Raw genomic sequence first — 14,267 nt, 5'->3', positions numbered from 1 at the left:
AGGCACAGCAACAGTAGAATTCAGAGAACTACTATTTTGACAGGTCTGTTGTTTTACTTGCAAATTATTTTTATTTATGAATTGAAGTTTAAATTCTCACACACCGTCAGCACTACCTTTATTGAAAATGCAGTGTTTTGGTCTTAGATCTTTGCCAGACATGCCTATTAGGCTACTTACAGAATGACTGAAATTTTCCTACGCACCTTTAGATGCATTAGACAGCACTAATCTGATGATTTATACTTTGCAGGTAAAATAAAAATATTCCTGCCTACTTGGGAAACATTTAATTTAGAAAACTAAGATTAATGACTATAATAAAATCTCACTATTATATCATAACAGGTAACTTTATGACTTTGGTGGTTAGCTCCACAGCTAATCTTTTAACACTGATGAGTAAAATTCAGCTGAGGAAGCCTTCTACCCAAGAGAAAGACTTTTAAAACTCTTCTGGTCTGAGCTGCCCTTTCTTATATCCTGTCCTGCGGTACAAAGGAGCAGGTGTTGATGGAATTGGAGGGGACTTCATCACGGTGATTACACCTATCACATCGCCTCATGTCATTAAATGAAAAATGAATGGATGCTCTTAAAAAACTGTTGAATCGTTCTTTGACCTCTATGTTTCCTGTTCTTATTGTGTCCATGTGCGTGTGTGTGTTTGGCAGAGAAACAATGTGTGTGTGTGTGCGTGTGCGTGTGTGTGCATGTGGCTATGTGTCAAAACAGTGATGATGGTGAGCAGTACAGATCTGTATTAAGCTGAAAAAGGAAAAAGCACATCATTAACTGGTGGGCCAGCTGCCATCGCTGCATTACCGGCTCTTCAATCTCAAGGTGTGGTCACAAGCCAAGGGCAAAAGTTCTCTGGTGTCCCCTCTGAGCGTGTGAATGATGGACCCCTCCCGCCCAGGCCGGGATTAGCAGTGGCTTGGTGGAGGGCACAGAGCCGATACATTGCAGCTTTTTCATCTCACGGCAGGGTGAAAGGTAAGGCTTTGAGTAAGATTTAAGATGATGAATTCAGCGGTCTGTGGGGATAAGGTTTGACTGGTTTATGAGCTCCGTGTTGTACAGTTATGAAATGTGGTAATACCAGCATCTTTCTGTGAGTGTGTCCGGATCCTCAGCCTCCCTCCCTTTTCTCCACTATCACGACAAGCCCGCTGGACGCCTGTGATCTCTGTTTTGGTCCAATCATCAAAAACCTGAAGTATTTAGGTCAGACTTTAGCCTAGCAAAGGGGGAGACAAGAGGAGAGAAAAATAACAGTGAGAAAAAGTACACATTCCATTATTGTCCTCTGTTCACAGAGCATCTCAAAGCAGAAATGCCGCCAGATGCAACTTCACAGCAGACAAAAACGAGGCTGTTGTGTTAACATCTCTGTGTGTTGAGATGTGTAATGTGTGTTTTATGTGTTGTGAGTGGGGGGTCTTTTGTGTATATGTTTGTGTGGCTGGCTCCTCTGTGTTAAAATGTAAGCTTAATCTTAATCTCCTTGTAGTTGGGTATCAAGCTGGTGCTAAGATTAGCTGACACTGATTGGACCGGTTCCTTAATTGATACCACTGGAGGACCTCCTGCTAGGGGGAATGTGGTCTCTATATATATGTGTGTGTGTGTGTGTGTGTGTGTGTGTGAATCTCTGTGTGTTAGGAGTGAATCCCCCCGGTGACCTGGATGAAACAGTACGCTCACTTATCCTTATCGAATCCCAATCTTGTGTTGTCAAGCTATGTCGCGTTGGGAAACACACGCGCACGCCACTGAGGAAGATGAGGTCTCATCCAACATCGTTAGGGGTCCCAGACAGCGTTCCAGACCATGTCAATCAGCGCAGCACCCCGACATGATAACTTGGCACAAGAGAAAGCGCAACTGCCTTCATTAATTCCTTCAAAACACACATGTTCAGTGCCCCCCACGCATGCAACCATATGAACACATGATATTACACACAAAGAGTTCTTGCTCTGTTAATCATGTCCTTAGACTCTCTCTTCCAATTATAAAAAAGAATAATTCATTTTGCAGCTTTTCTACATATTCATGAGCTCAGTAATATAGACTGAATTCCATACATTGTTGTATGTATGTTCCCGGATAAACTATTGATGTTATTTGAAATTGTTCAGTGTTCTTAAATGTCATCATTAATCTGAACAAGGAGCAGCAGCACAAGCTCATATCCACAGAGGAGAGTGAAAATGCGTTTTTGTCTCTATGGAGTTTGTGTGCGTGAAGAAAAAGATAAAGAATCCAGATCTATTCTACAGCTTTCATTATTGCTTTGTGTATTTGTGTGTGTGTGTGTGTGTGTGTGTGTGTGTGTGTGTGAGAGAGAGAGAGAGCGAGAGAGAGAGAGAGAGAGAGAGAGGAGGGTGAAGGAAAGAGAGAGTCCTTATGTGCATTGGAGGCAGCCAGAAGCCAGTGTGTATCTAAAGGCGTTCAGAGCAGGGATGATCAGAGGGTGTGAGCCCAACACATTCATCAGGGCTCTCCACAGGGACAGAAGTTGAGGCGCGCCACAGAGACAAATAAAAATGCTGCGGACCAAAAAGAAATGAAATAATTTATTCCAGGAATGGAGTGGAGGGGGTTTGGAGACAAGTATGTGTGGAAAGGGAAGGGCAGAGGAATGGATTAAGGCTGCGTTCAGTGTCTGCGTGAGATAGAGGCTTGCACTGTGGCCCTGCACTTTTTTCCTATTCCACACTGCCATTGGAAGGAAATTCAATTGCCACTTTCCCTCACTTTCCGCTCGGTGTGCGGAGTGGGAAGGAGAGGGAATGAGAGATAGACTGAACGACTGAATGCAAAGTAAATGCACACATATAGTATGCAAGGCGGAAAGAGCTAAAAAGGCTTCTCTTTTAAAAAACATGGCTGTGGCCTGTGGCCTGCTTCCTCACCAATCACCTTCGTTCCTTTCTGTCTCCATCCTATAACAAGGCCCCCATCCCCTCATCTACACCCTCCATGCTGTCTTGTTCCTTGTCAAAGCTTCATGTCTTTAATGTTAATACATCACAGTCCAGCCAGGAACAGAAAGTCACTCCAACAACTTTTAAGTTGAGTCCTACACTCCAAAAGAAATGCAATTTGTTGAGTTCACAAACGGCTGTTGAATGCGGCAATGTGTGGAAATCTCAGTATATTCCCTGCGGCCCGAGGTCTGTTTGTTTAACAACATCCACGCCAGATGGAGGAACCTGCCAGTCACAGTGAGAGGAAACAACAGAGCCGCAAAAAAAAAAAAAAAAAAAAAAAAGACCTGATGTGTATTGGTGTACAAGGCGATGGGAATATTTCAACAAGTTCAGCCGACCAGCCCCCACACACTGCAGCGATCAAAGCCAAATGTGGCACTCAAAACCACCATTTGGCCTGTGGGAACATGCCAAATTCAATTTGAGGTAGACTATACTGCCAGTCTAACACCACTCCTCTGAGACATGAGTAACCCTCTCCTCTCATCACCTGTCTCTTTCCCTTTGTGGTCAACCTCTTTCTTTCACCTGTCTTGTCTTTTTTTTCAATGGGACCTGACACGACAGGAATCTAGTGATTAAAAAAAAATAAAAATAAATGTTCTCTGTCTTTATCAACCTCATTAACTGCACTTTGACTTATAGACAAATCAGTTTTAATTGCTTGTGTACAACATCTGTATGGTGTGTGTCTGCAGATGCTGAGGGGGGTGAAAAGTTTGAAAGGTTGAGGTTTGGTGATGAGCATTATTTGAAGAGTATTTGTATCAGTGGTAAATACAAATGTCCCTTAATGTAAATATCAATGTATACAGTAAAAATAGTTTGACAATGTTCAAAACATTCGCCACCTGAGACACCAAGTGAAATGAAAATGTTGTCTTCAGTCCCTGTTTCACCTGCTTCTCCTTGTTTTCATGTTGTTTTTGAGAAAGCCAAATCCCTTCCAGGAAAAATTTAATGGTCTCACCAAGCTAGAAAAATCCTATTTATGTGAAAACAAAACTTATATGAACATGCACCTTTATTACTTATGTTTGTTGGCAGTCAGAGTCTTAAGTAGCATTTGCTAAGTTTATTGCGTCAGCTATTTAAGCTGCAGGCTGTCTACATTTGTTTATCATTTGTCTTCTGGGTTGGATTTTCCAATAAAATAGTAAATGAAAGCGAAGTTATTAAGCATCCAACTTGCAAGCTCAAAATGTTGGTCCTTCCCAATAGCACATTAATACTGAGCGTGAATTAACTTTAGTAAAATCACACACTGTAAAAATACTCCATTATGAGTAAAAGTCCTCCATTCTTCCTTTTTCTTTACTGCTTATACCCTAGAGGGATGCAGGGGGGATTTAGAGTCAACAATTCACCTCACCTGTATGTCTGTGGTCTGTGGGAGGAAGCCGGAGTACTTGGAGAGAACATGCAAACTCCACACAGAAGGGCCTCATCTTGCTGGTGGGTTTGAACCCAGAACCCTCTTGTTGTGAGGCGACAGTGCTAACCACTGCAACACTGTGCCGCCCATAAAAGTCCTGCAATAAAACAGTTACTTAAAGGTAAGTACTATTGATACTTAATGTACTTAAAGGAAAAATAGATAACTCAGTGCAGTTAAATCCTTAGATTACTGATGCATTAATACTGAATGCAAGCAGAATTTTACCATTGTAGTTGGTCAATGGAGCTACAATCTACTCCTTTATATACTGGATAGTTAATCTATTACAATGCATCATGTTTTATAAGACATCATATTTATTATTTACAGTAAATAAGACTAGTAACTACAGATGTAAAATAAATGTAATGAAGTAAAAAGTACAAACTGATGAGTATGCAGATGTATAAAGTGGTATGAAATCAAAATACACAAGTATAAGTATCTAAAAATAATGCTTAAGTTCAGTATTTGAGTAAATGTACTTAGTTATATTCCACCACTGCTGCAGGGTCTGTCAGTGTTTAAATGAATGCTGCAAAAGAAATGTTTCAGTACACTAGAGAAAGTTGGAAGAACAGAAATAGTTACAAAAAGGGGAAACATCACATGCTCAGTAAACTTCATTAACTGGTGTTGAGCTTACTGAAAGGTGAATTTGTTTCTACTATAGTAGAAGCTTTTCCTCAGAAATGAAGTCATAACACTATTTATTGACCACTGCTGTCTTATTGCTTGTGCATCATCTCAGCATGTTGAATTTTATATGTTATATTTTTTAAAAGCATAATAAACATTCATTTACAAATCTACTCCATTTATTACATTTGCTTTTTTCTTTAAATATGATTTCTATAAAATATAAAATAGGTGGGAATGTTGTCATGGAGTCCAGAATTTCAAGTGCATCCTTGTGTTTCTGTGTACACAGTATGTGTATTTGTGTGTGTGTGAAAGAGAGAGAGAGAGAGAAACTTATTGTTTGATTGTTAGCTCAGCGCTAAACAGATGCGTAAATAGAGATAAGGGAGCCCAGTCACATCAGATTAGACCAAACAACAAAGATCAAACTGTCACTCACTCTCTCTCTCTCTCTCACTCTCTCTCTATACCAACCACACACAAACACACACACATGCACTCACAGATGTTAAAGTGAGGTGGAACTGTGAAAAACAGACATCAACAGAGTAATGTGCCTCAACCACACATCAAACCTTTATTAACCACAACAGCACATCATGTAAATGTACTCAGACATTGTATGTCTTTGTGTGCTACAGAAACATACTGACACACACTGTGGAATAAATACAGTGATGACGCATGCCATCACATGCCTCATAAACCCTGATGTTACCACTCCAATATTACCATAGGCCGTAGGCAAACGAGAGAGACCGCCATAGAGACCAGAAGGAAGAGAGAGAGGTGCACATGGGTGAGCTGTGATGATGAATTGATTGATGAATGCAAATGAAGATGAATGCATGTGGCAAATACAGATAACAAGAGGAATATGAAGAGTACAGCGGCTGGTTCACCTTTTCCCCGTAGCAGAAAATATGAATAGCTGATGTGTATCTGGCCTATTAATACCACAGCAGCGACAGTGAACACACCACTGAACCAGATATGGATACCTTATCACAAATCATGTGGCCCAGGAACAACGGGCACTAGTCCGTCTATACCATCTGAAGCCTAATCGCCTCACATCCTAACCTTTATTGCCATATGAACAGAGTCCCAAAACTGGCTGTACATCAGTGTACATGTAGAGTAAGTAGCAGCAGTTTATTTTCTTAGTTGTTTGTCCCCAGTGCAACTTCATGCTCATTCCATCACAAAACATGCTGGCTGGAAACAACCGGGTGGAAACCACGGTATGTACAGTATGTGTGTGTGCACGCCTTTGTTTGTGTTTGTGCTAGAACTGAAACGATTAGCGAGTCATTTAATTTGTTGATAATTACTTGAAAACTATTTTGATAGTCAATTAATCATTTCATTTTTCAAGATAAAAATTCCAAAACATTTGCTGGTTTTGGACTGTTGGTCAGACAAAACTAGCAATACATCACACTGAGATTTAGGATATTGTGATAGATATTTTTCACTATTTTCTGACATTTTATAGTATAAATGATTGGTTATTCATGAAAATAATCAATAGATTAATCATTAATGAGAATAATTGTTAGTTGCAGCCATAATTTGTGCCCCCGTGTGAGCAAAGTGAAGCCTACATGTTTGCATTTGTTGTGTGTGTAACTTTTCTGTGTCAGTGGATTAAAGGGTCACTTCTATGTGTGTTATTTATCCACATAGGAATCAGAACTCAGCTTTTATGTTGGGAGTTTTTTTTTATTTATTTATTTTTAACTATTTTCTACTAAAGGAAAACTGTGACAACTGTTGACAGCTTGTTCTCCAGATAATCAAGAGTAATGAGGACACTGATTGTGGAGTGAGATGTTGCTGTTGAATTTTTTAAAGTTGAATTTTTCAGTGCTGTGAGAACCACAAAAAAAGATTAGACTCCATTGTATTAGGCAGAAAACAAAACTATCTGCATGGCCATAGAGGCAAGTGAGAAAATCTGTTTTGTTTGTTTGTTTTTTCATGTGTGTGTATGTGTAATTTTGGTGAACTGACGCTTTAAGAATAACATTAAAAACATTAAAATTTCCAAATAAAATGTAGTCAGTGTGATTTTCATGCACACACACACATACACACACACTCTTACACACTAGTGACCAGAGGCAGGCCTGATGATGACTGGGTTTGGGAGAGTGATGGTTCCACAGGACAGATCTCAAGTCTGATAAAGGGGACAACGCCTCCAGGCATTGATCTGTGTTCACACTATACACACATCTACACAATACTGCACCTTGTGTACGGCTTCTGCTGCATGTGTGTGCGCGCCTTGGAGTCAGTCTCATATTGATGATTGTTCAATTAGATGGAACTAAGGTGTGCGTCCATCATTTACTAACCCTCCAGGGGCGAGACAGCTCTATCAATCCAGCGAGACCTTTGCCCTGTGTGTCCTAAAGCAGTTGTTACATTTAAGCACTCTGTGTGTGGTTATATGAGCATCTGTGTGTATTTTTTTGCACACACACATGCTCAGTGTGTGATCAAGAAAGATAACCCAAAGTCTGCTGAAAATGTTAAACCCTAATCATAAGATCTTTTACTGAGCCTGCTCATGATTTTAGGTTAACTATTGGTCCATTGATTAGTGCTGATGCAAGTTTACACACAGAGGAAGAGAAAGAGGAAAGCAAGGATGACTGAGAGGAAGATAACAGCACATCCCAAATTTAAAGGATATAGCCGGTGATTTCTATATTTTTGTTATTGTCAACAAATCCCACGTGCAGAACCAACAATGAACTGATCCTACTTACGAGTATTGTGTGTACATCCAAAGCCTGATACACCCTATTCCTCTGTGCCGTAGACCTCCGTTGTTGTCCAAACAGTATTAAAACCATGTAAATGAGTCACACTGCTGCACCGGGTGACATGTTCCTTCTCCCCAAAGAGTTTGGTTACAGTAGTTTGTTCAGAAACAGCTCCAAAGACTAATAACAGCAATCATGTTTTCAGTCACTTTTTGCTACATTGCAGCCTAATATCACGGCAGTGAAATAGTCACGAAATTTAATCGATTTGTGTACATGGACACGAATTTCCATTTTTGTTTGTGACACTCAGCACGACTTTCAAAGAGGCTGTAAAGTGGTGCGGTTCAGATGACATCTTTATTAAGTGATAAATTTCAGTATTCAGGTTGGGTGGATGGATAGATCCTTACTTGCAAAAAGTGGATTAAGTGGACTTTGCTGCAGGAGAACACAGTTCCCTTCCAACAATGTTTCAAGTGATTGTTTTAACCCAAACCATGATCTTTCCTTAACCCTAAGCAAGTGCTTTTGTGCCTAAACCTAACCAGCCCTTAGCCACAGCATTGTCACACCATAAAACAATTTTTTAAATAAAAACGTGGTGCAGGCATGAAATATACTTCCAATTGAAATACATTAGTTTTAAAGTCATGCTAAATTTCATGAAAAAAAATGGAAAATTCATGTCCATGTGCACGAATTTATAGATTGAATTTCATGACTATTTCACAAACCGTGATACTGTGTTTTAGTCAAAGAGGTTGTGATATGTAGCACAACAAACCAGCAAAGCTGCAAACGGAGCCATGTTCCTGCACATGCGCAGTGGCATCTGCTGTGCAAGGAACTGCTCTCTGGAGAATGAAAACGTGATCGCTGTTATTAGTCTTTGGATCCGTTTCTAAACAAAATAATGTGCCCAAAGTCTTTGTGGTGAAGGAACATGTCACTTAGTGCAGCAGTGTGGCTCACTGACATGATTTTAATAGTTTTTGGACAACAGAGGTCTACGGCACAGAGGAATAAGATATAGCCTATCAGACTTTGGATACACACACAATACTTGTAAGGATGAGTTAATTGTTGGTTTGGCTCTGCATGTGAGATTTGTTGACAGTAAGAAACATATAGATAATATTCTTTAAAGTACTCTACACTCTCTGTTTCTCCAGAGCCTCACATTTGAAAAGAAAACATTGTAATGCAAATATAATTTAGCACAGCCTACTGATTCATTACTCATTAACAAATGGTTACAAAAACTTACATACAAATATTTCAACTCTGAAGCCAAAAATGAGGAGTTCACTAACTGATCTGCAGTGTTCCTCCACTCTCTGCAAGCTGTTCACACATGGGCACTGACATGCTACTGTAGTGGTATAGATTTCTCATTCACACGCACGCATGTACGCACACACACAGACACACACACACACACACTCACACACGGGCACGCACGCTGCAGCTCTCCATGCAAAGACGCACCGGGCAGGGTGACACTCACATGTGGATCCACAGACGCTGGTGTGGCGCCTCCGTTTTGCTTGGAGAAGCAGAAAGAGGCGATATGAGGCAGGAGAAAAGGCAGGACGGCGAGGGAGGGATGCAGGGAGGGAGCTAGAGATGGATGGATGGATGGATGGATGGAGGGAGGCAGGGGTGGGGAGGGAAGGAAAATGCGGAGGGACGCAAGAGAGGTGGAGGAGAGGAGGGGGGCGCAATGAGAGGGCTGAGTGGTTCTAGTAAATATTTATATTGCATTATGATACGCGCAAGAGTGAAGGAGGGAGATGGGGTGAGGCAGAGAAAGGGGGAGATATAGAGCGTCCATCCCTTTATTAATTTTATTCCGGACCGCTAAGTTTAGCATTCAACACGTGTCGCCAGTGATGGAGAGAGGGAGGGAGGGGGGAGGAAGCGAGAGAGAGAGAGGGAGAGAGAGAGGTTGACGGTTGCTAGGTGACGGGGCGCATATACTGAATTTTAACAAAAGAACAGGGAAAGAGGGAGAAGGAGAGAGAGAGTGTGTGTGTGAGAGAGAGGAGAGGAGAGAGGGAGGGAGAGAGGTAAAGAGAGATCGGAGAAATTGAATACATGTAGAACATATATATATTTAGATATATATTTTCCTAGCGTGTGTGTCTGTGCGTGTGTGTGTGTGTGTGTGGTGGTGGTGGCGGCGGCGGCGGCGGCGGCAGCGGTGGGGGGGACACCCGCAAAACGGATACCTCAAAAAGGAAGGATGTGAAAAAGGATGGAGGGACGCAGGAAAAGAGGGGGGAAAGGCTGGTGAAAAACAGTAAGTACATTTATTTGAATGATATTTGCAGTGCGGAGGCATTTTTCCGCCGCTTCACCCCGCAACACACACACACACAAACACACACACGCACACAGACTCGTAGTACTGCTTAGATTAATTGCAGCTCGGGCAGTGATAGGGTGCTACGCGTCATTGAGACAGGAATAGAGGGCTCGGGTGTCGGCATCTGTACAGCTGCCTGTGATGGAGAGATGGATGGCCGGGGATGGAGAAGGTGGAAACGGCCGGCGCACCGGGGCTTTGACCCCTCTGTCATTGCTGCGCCTGAAAACTCACAAGCCTCTTAGCCCCCCTAACGCATAGGTTCCTCACAGCAGCCGGGATACATATTCCAATCATACACACACACACAACACAGATTACCGGCAGTTCAATTAATCATAATGCTAGACTAAACCTTTAGGCTTTGTCTGCCAGGAATTTTCAATGCTATTAATAGCTAAAGAAAGAGTTTGGGCTCCGTTTAAGTCTTTAAACACCGGTACTGGCTGCAGTTTCCCCCTCACTCTGCTGCGGATGTATTAATTGAGGTGATCATATCTGTTGATGCTCATTTTCTCAGGCTGCGTGGTCAATGTTAGTGCGTGAGTGTGTGTTTGTGTATGATTGTGTGTGTGTGTGTGTGTGTGTGTGTGTGTGTGTGTGTGTGTGTGTGTGTGTGTGTGTGTGTGCGCGTGTGCGTGCGTGCGTGTGCGTGTCTGCTTGCTTGTATAGCCACCGCTATGCCCGCAAGATTGCCGATCAGTTTTTCCTCTTGATCTATTTATATCCCGATACGCTGAATATTTGGGCGTATGGCAGCACGCAGTTATCCCTCTGTTGCCACCGAGGAATCTTCCCCAACGGGCTGACTTGCCTCAAACACTCTCAGACAGCTGGAGCAGGCGGGTTTTTCTGTTGTTTTTTTTCCAGCTGGGTAAAGGAGTGTGTGAGAGAGATTGCACTTTGTTGGTAGATTTCTAAATTTGCGCCGCCTTTGGTGCCCAAATAACTTTTGTTTTGGCCTTGCAGTACTTTATTAGAGGAGAGGTGAATAACAGACACAAACATCAGCATCCCCGCTTGTTTTTCTTTTTAAGAAAAGGCCCTGGACCATAGAGACTACCAAGGCAGATGATCATGCTGTTGACCTGTAAAATGGAGAAGCACAGTGTTGCTTCCCTTGCAGATTTGCTGCAGTGATTGGGAGTAGCAAGATCAAATGTATTGGCCTGCATTGTGGGGCCACTGAATGCATTTATCCAGATGGAAATTGGAATTAATGTGTTGTTTGTTTTCCCATTTCTGTGGGGTGTTTCGTGTCTCACTCTTCTCTCAGCTGAATTCTCTAGCTGATATCCATTTCAATCAGCTCTTTCACCCACAGGTGATGTGCTCTCGTTCAGTTTATCATTTTTCCCTTGCAAGCCCTGTGAAATTTACACACAGGCGTACTGCAGCAGCCGACTGCATGCACTGCTGCCCGCAAAGTGTTGCCTTCAGTGTCAGTAGAGCCCCCCTTCTCTCCGCCGATCTGTCGTACAGTTGCCCAGAGAGAGATCTGTACTGTACCAGCTGTGAGAAGGGGGTAGACAGGAGGGGAGGGGAGGGAAGAGGAGAGGTGATGAGAGAGACAGAAGGTGTGGAGGGAGAGAGAGAGAGAGAGAGATGAGAGAAGGTGTGAGGAGGAGGAGGACGAGGTAGAGGAGAGAAGGCATGAGGGGAGAGCCAGGGTGAGAGATTGGAAAGGCAGCAGAACGAAGGGGAGAGTAAGGGGTGGGCTGAGAGGGCTGGTTGGAACTGAATATCAGAGGGGGACATGGTTGGAAGGCACAGGAGAAGAGATGAGAGGAATAGAGTCAACATTTGTGTGCTTGTTTTCTCTAACCCCCTTGCTCTTCATCAATTTCACCTTATTGATTCATTGACTTTTGCACAGAAAACCTTCAAGCTTAGCTCAATCCCCCCTTTGCTTGTCTCTCTTTTCTTCTGCCAATCCCCTTGTTTCTTCTTGCCTCAATCCTTTCCGTCTCCTCTCTCACCCCTGCAACCTGTGACTTCCTCCGCACAGTTTCCGCTTCCCTCTCGTTCTCCCGCCTCCCCTTTCATCATTTGTTTGATGCAACATTAGTGGATAGTTTCCTCAATTCTGCCGCCCACCCAAAATCCTCTCCCACCCTCGCCACACATTGCACCCAGTGTTCTTTTTAATACCACTAATTAAGGTAAAGCTTGTTAACATAGAACATCAATTAGTCTTTAACAAGATCAGAGGCTGGTGTTTTGGAGCGATTACAGTACTTCCCTCTGCCAGTGTTCTTCTCTGGACTCTTCTCTGGGTTGTATTGATGAAGGTGTTGCATATTCACTTTGGCCTGGAGCAGAATTTGATGCGTGTGGTGGCAGGAAGGCGGAGGGGTCATGTGAAGCGGAAGTGACGGAGGTTTTCAATTTAAAAAAAAATTCTTGAATGCAGTATGCTGTTTTCATCTTGAAAAAAATCTTGGAAGGCTTCCTTAAAAATGACAAATAAATCTAACTCATTAACTACAAATCTATATTTTCAGTGATAACATCTCAGACTACAGTGCTCGTTAAATAAATACATAATTTCAGGAAAGAATGCCCTCCACTGAAATCAGCAGGGGACACAATTTATCAGATTCACTTTTCTCTACAGCCTAAATTGTGCTGGAGTTTAAATTGCACACTATAGTTTTTATTTAATGCATGAACTGACTTTATTTTTGAGAGAAGCAGGTTTTTAAACATTAAATGACGGTAAACACCAATAAAGGCATAAACATAGAATTCAATTGTGCCTTAAAATTAAACTTTTATCAGTCAGTACAGTGCAATACACCTGAAACTGAAAATACAGATTAAAATACTGTACTTTAGAGTAGAGTATTTATACTCTACTGCTAGTCCTTAATCATCAAGAAACCACATGTCAGTTCTCTAAAAGTATGAATTTAAAGGGTAAAGGTTGCTCGGGTGACAAAACCAGAAATGTTTCATTGCTGATGTTTATCAAGCTAGTGGCAGCTATCAGTGCTTGAGACTGAAACCAATGCGGAAATAGCACAAAGTGCAAACCACTGATGGCCATTAGATGCTGGCTCCAAAAAATCCCTCAACTTCTCTCTAAAAACACTAAATAAATAATTTTTTTTTTCAATAATTCATTATGTTCTCAATCTCTAAATTTGGGCCCTCTAATAAGTGTGCTGGTGGTCATTTTGGAAATTATTGCTCCATTTGTAACATTTGAAGACTTATAGTAGCTTTGATGTCTGTGGTGTTGATTGACAGCTGTCAATGACAGTTCGCTCAGCTGCTGCTCTCCCTGGCTCCGGGACATGCACTGAGTCGGACTATTGTCGCAATATTTTGGTAGTTTAATGTTACTTGATTATGATACCTGCCCTTTAAGCACAATTTAGCTAAAATAGCTAATGTTAGCCCAAGTGTGCATTGCATTGGTGTTCCCAGTACGCTAGTGTTCGCTTTGGTCTCAGGTAGTGGGGTATATTTCCACAATATGAAAGGCAACTCATTATTTGGAAGGTCCTGGCTCCAACTGGAAAAGATGGTGCCATGAGCAGCAACTCTGGGCTTCAAACCAGCTCCAGTGCAAACTAATGGGTGACCCACCTCGCTACGTCCAACTTCATATACAGTCTATGGTGTCAAGTGATTCAAACCTTTTGTAAACATCTGTTGTCTATTTAGGGAGCTCCAGATGTGTAATGTCATATAAGAGTTTTAAGTTCCAGTATTTACTGCATGTATTTGAATTTCAAGGTGAAACCATTAAATAATATTCAACTTAAAACAATTTTAATCAATTCTGATTTCAACAGTATCTGCTAGTCGACATTAGCAAAACAGCTTTCTTGCAAACATTAGTGACGGTACAGCAAATCACTGCTGATTGTGTTCTGTCAGGGCTGCCAAGCTATCAGTGGCAACTCATAAGACTTTACCTTTCACTAATTAGATGTAATAGGTAAGTATGATGTATTTGATTATGACAAGTTGAAGGAAAAACAAATATTATCTAATACCAAGATGGGAAACTGGGCATCATTTGTGTAGCT

At 41.8% G+C, this 14,267-nt stretch overlaps 1 protein-coding gene and 1 long non-coding RNA gene across 9 annotated transcripts in view; both read left to right on the top strand.

Annotated features, from left to right (window-relative positions):
* Positions 1-7,094, top strand: part of LOC121905512 — a 31,421-nt gene extending 24,327 nt beyond the window's left edge. Inside the window, exons 3-5 of one of the 2 annotated variants that reach the window (XR_006098427.1) lie at positions 675-996; positions 4,332-4,555; positions 5,721-7,094. This is a non-coding gene — a long non-coding RNA (uncharacterized LOC121905512). The remainder of the gene's footprint in view (positions 1-674; positions 997-4,331; positions 4,556-5,720) is intronic. The other variant, XR_006098428.1, reaches the window with a different exon arrangement.
* A 2,927-nt stretch (positions 7,095-10,021) lies between these two features.
* LOC121905499 (glutamate receptor ionotropic, NMDA 2D) overlaps positions 10,022-14,267 on the top strand; it is a 79,106-nt gene continuing 74,860 nt past the window's right edge. For all 7 annotated transcript variants that reach the window (XM_042423756.1, XM_042423754.1, XM_042423751.1 and 4 more), the window contains exon 1: positions 10,022-10,161. The gene's annotated coding sequence lies outside the window, so the exon portion shown is untranslated. The remainder of the gene's footprint in view (positions 10,162-14,267) is intronic.

Source organism: Thunnus maccoyii, chromosome 10 (genome assembly GCF_910596095.1).
Source record: "Thunnus maccoyii chromosome 10, fThuMac1.1, whole genome shotgun sequence".
Lineage (NCBI taxonomy): Eukaryota > Metazoa > Chordata > Actinopteri > Scombriformes > Scombridae > Thunnus > Thunnus maccoyii.
This window is presented reverse-complemented; position numbering and strand designations above follow the sequence as displayed.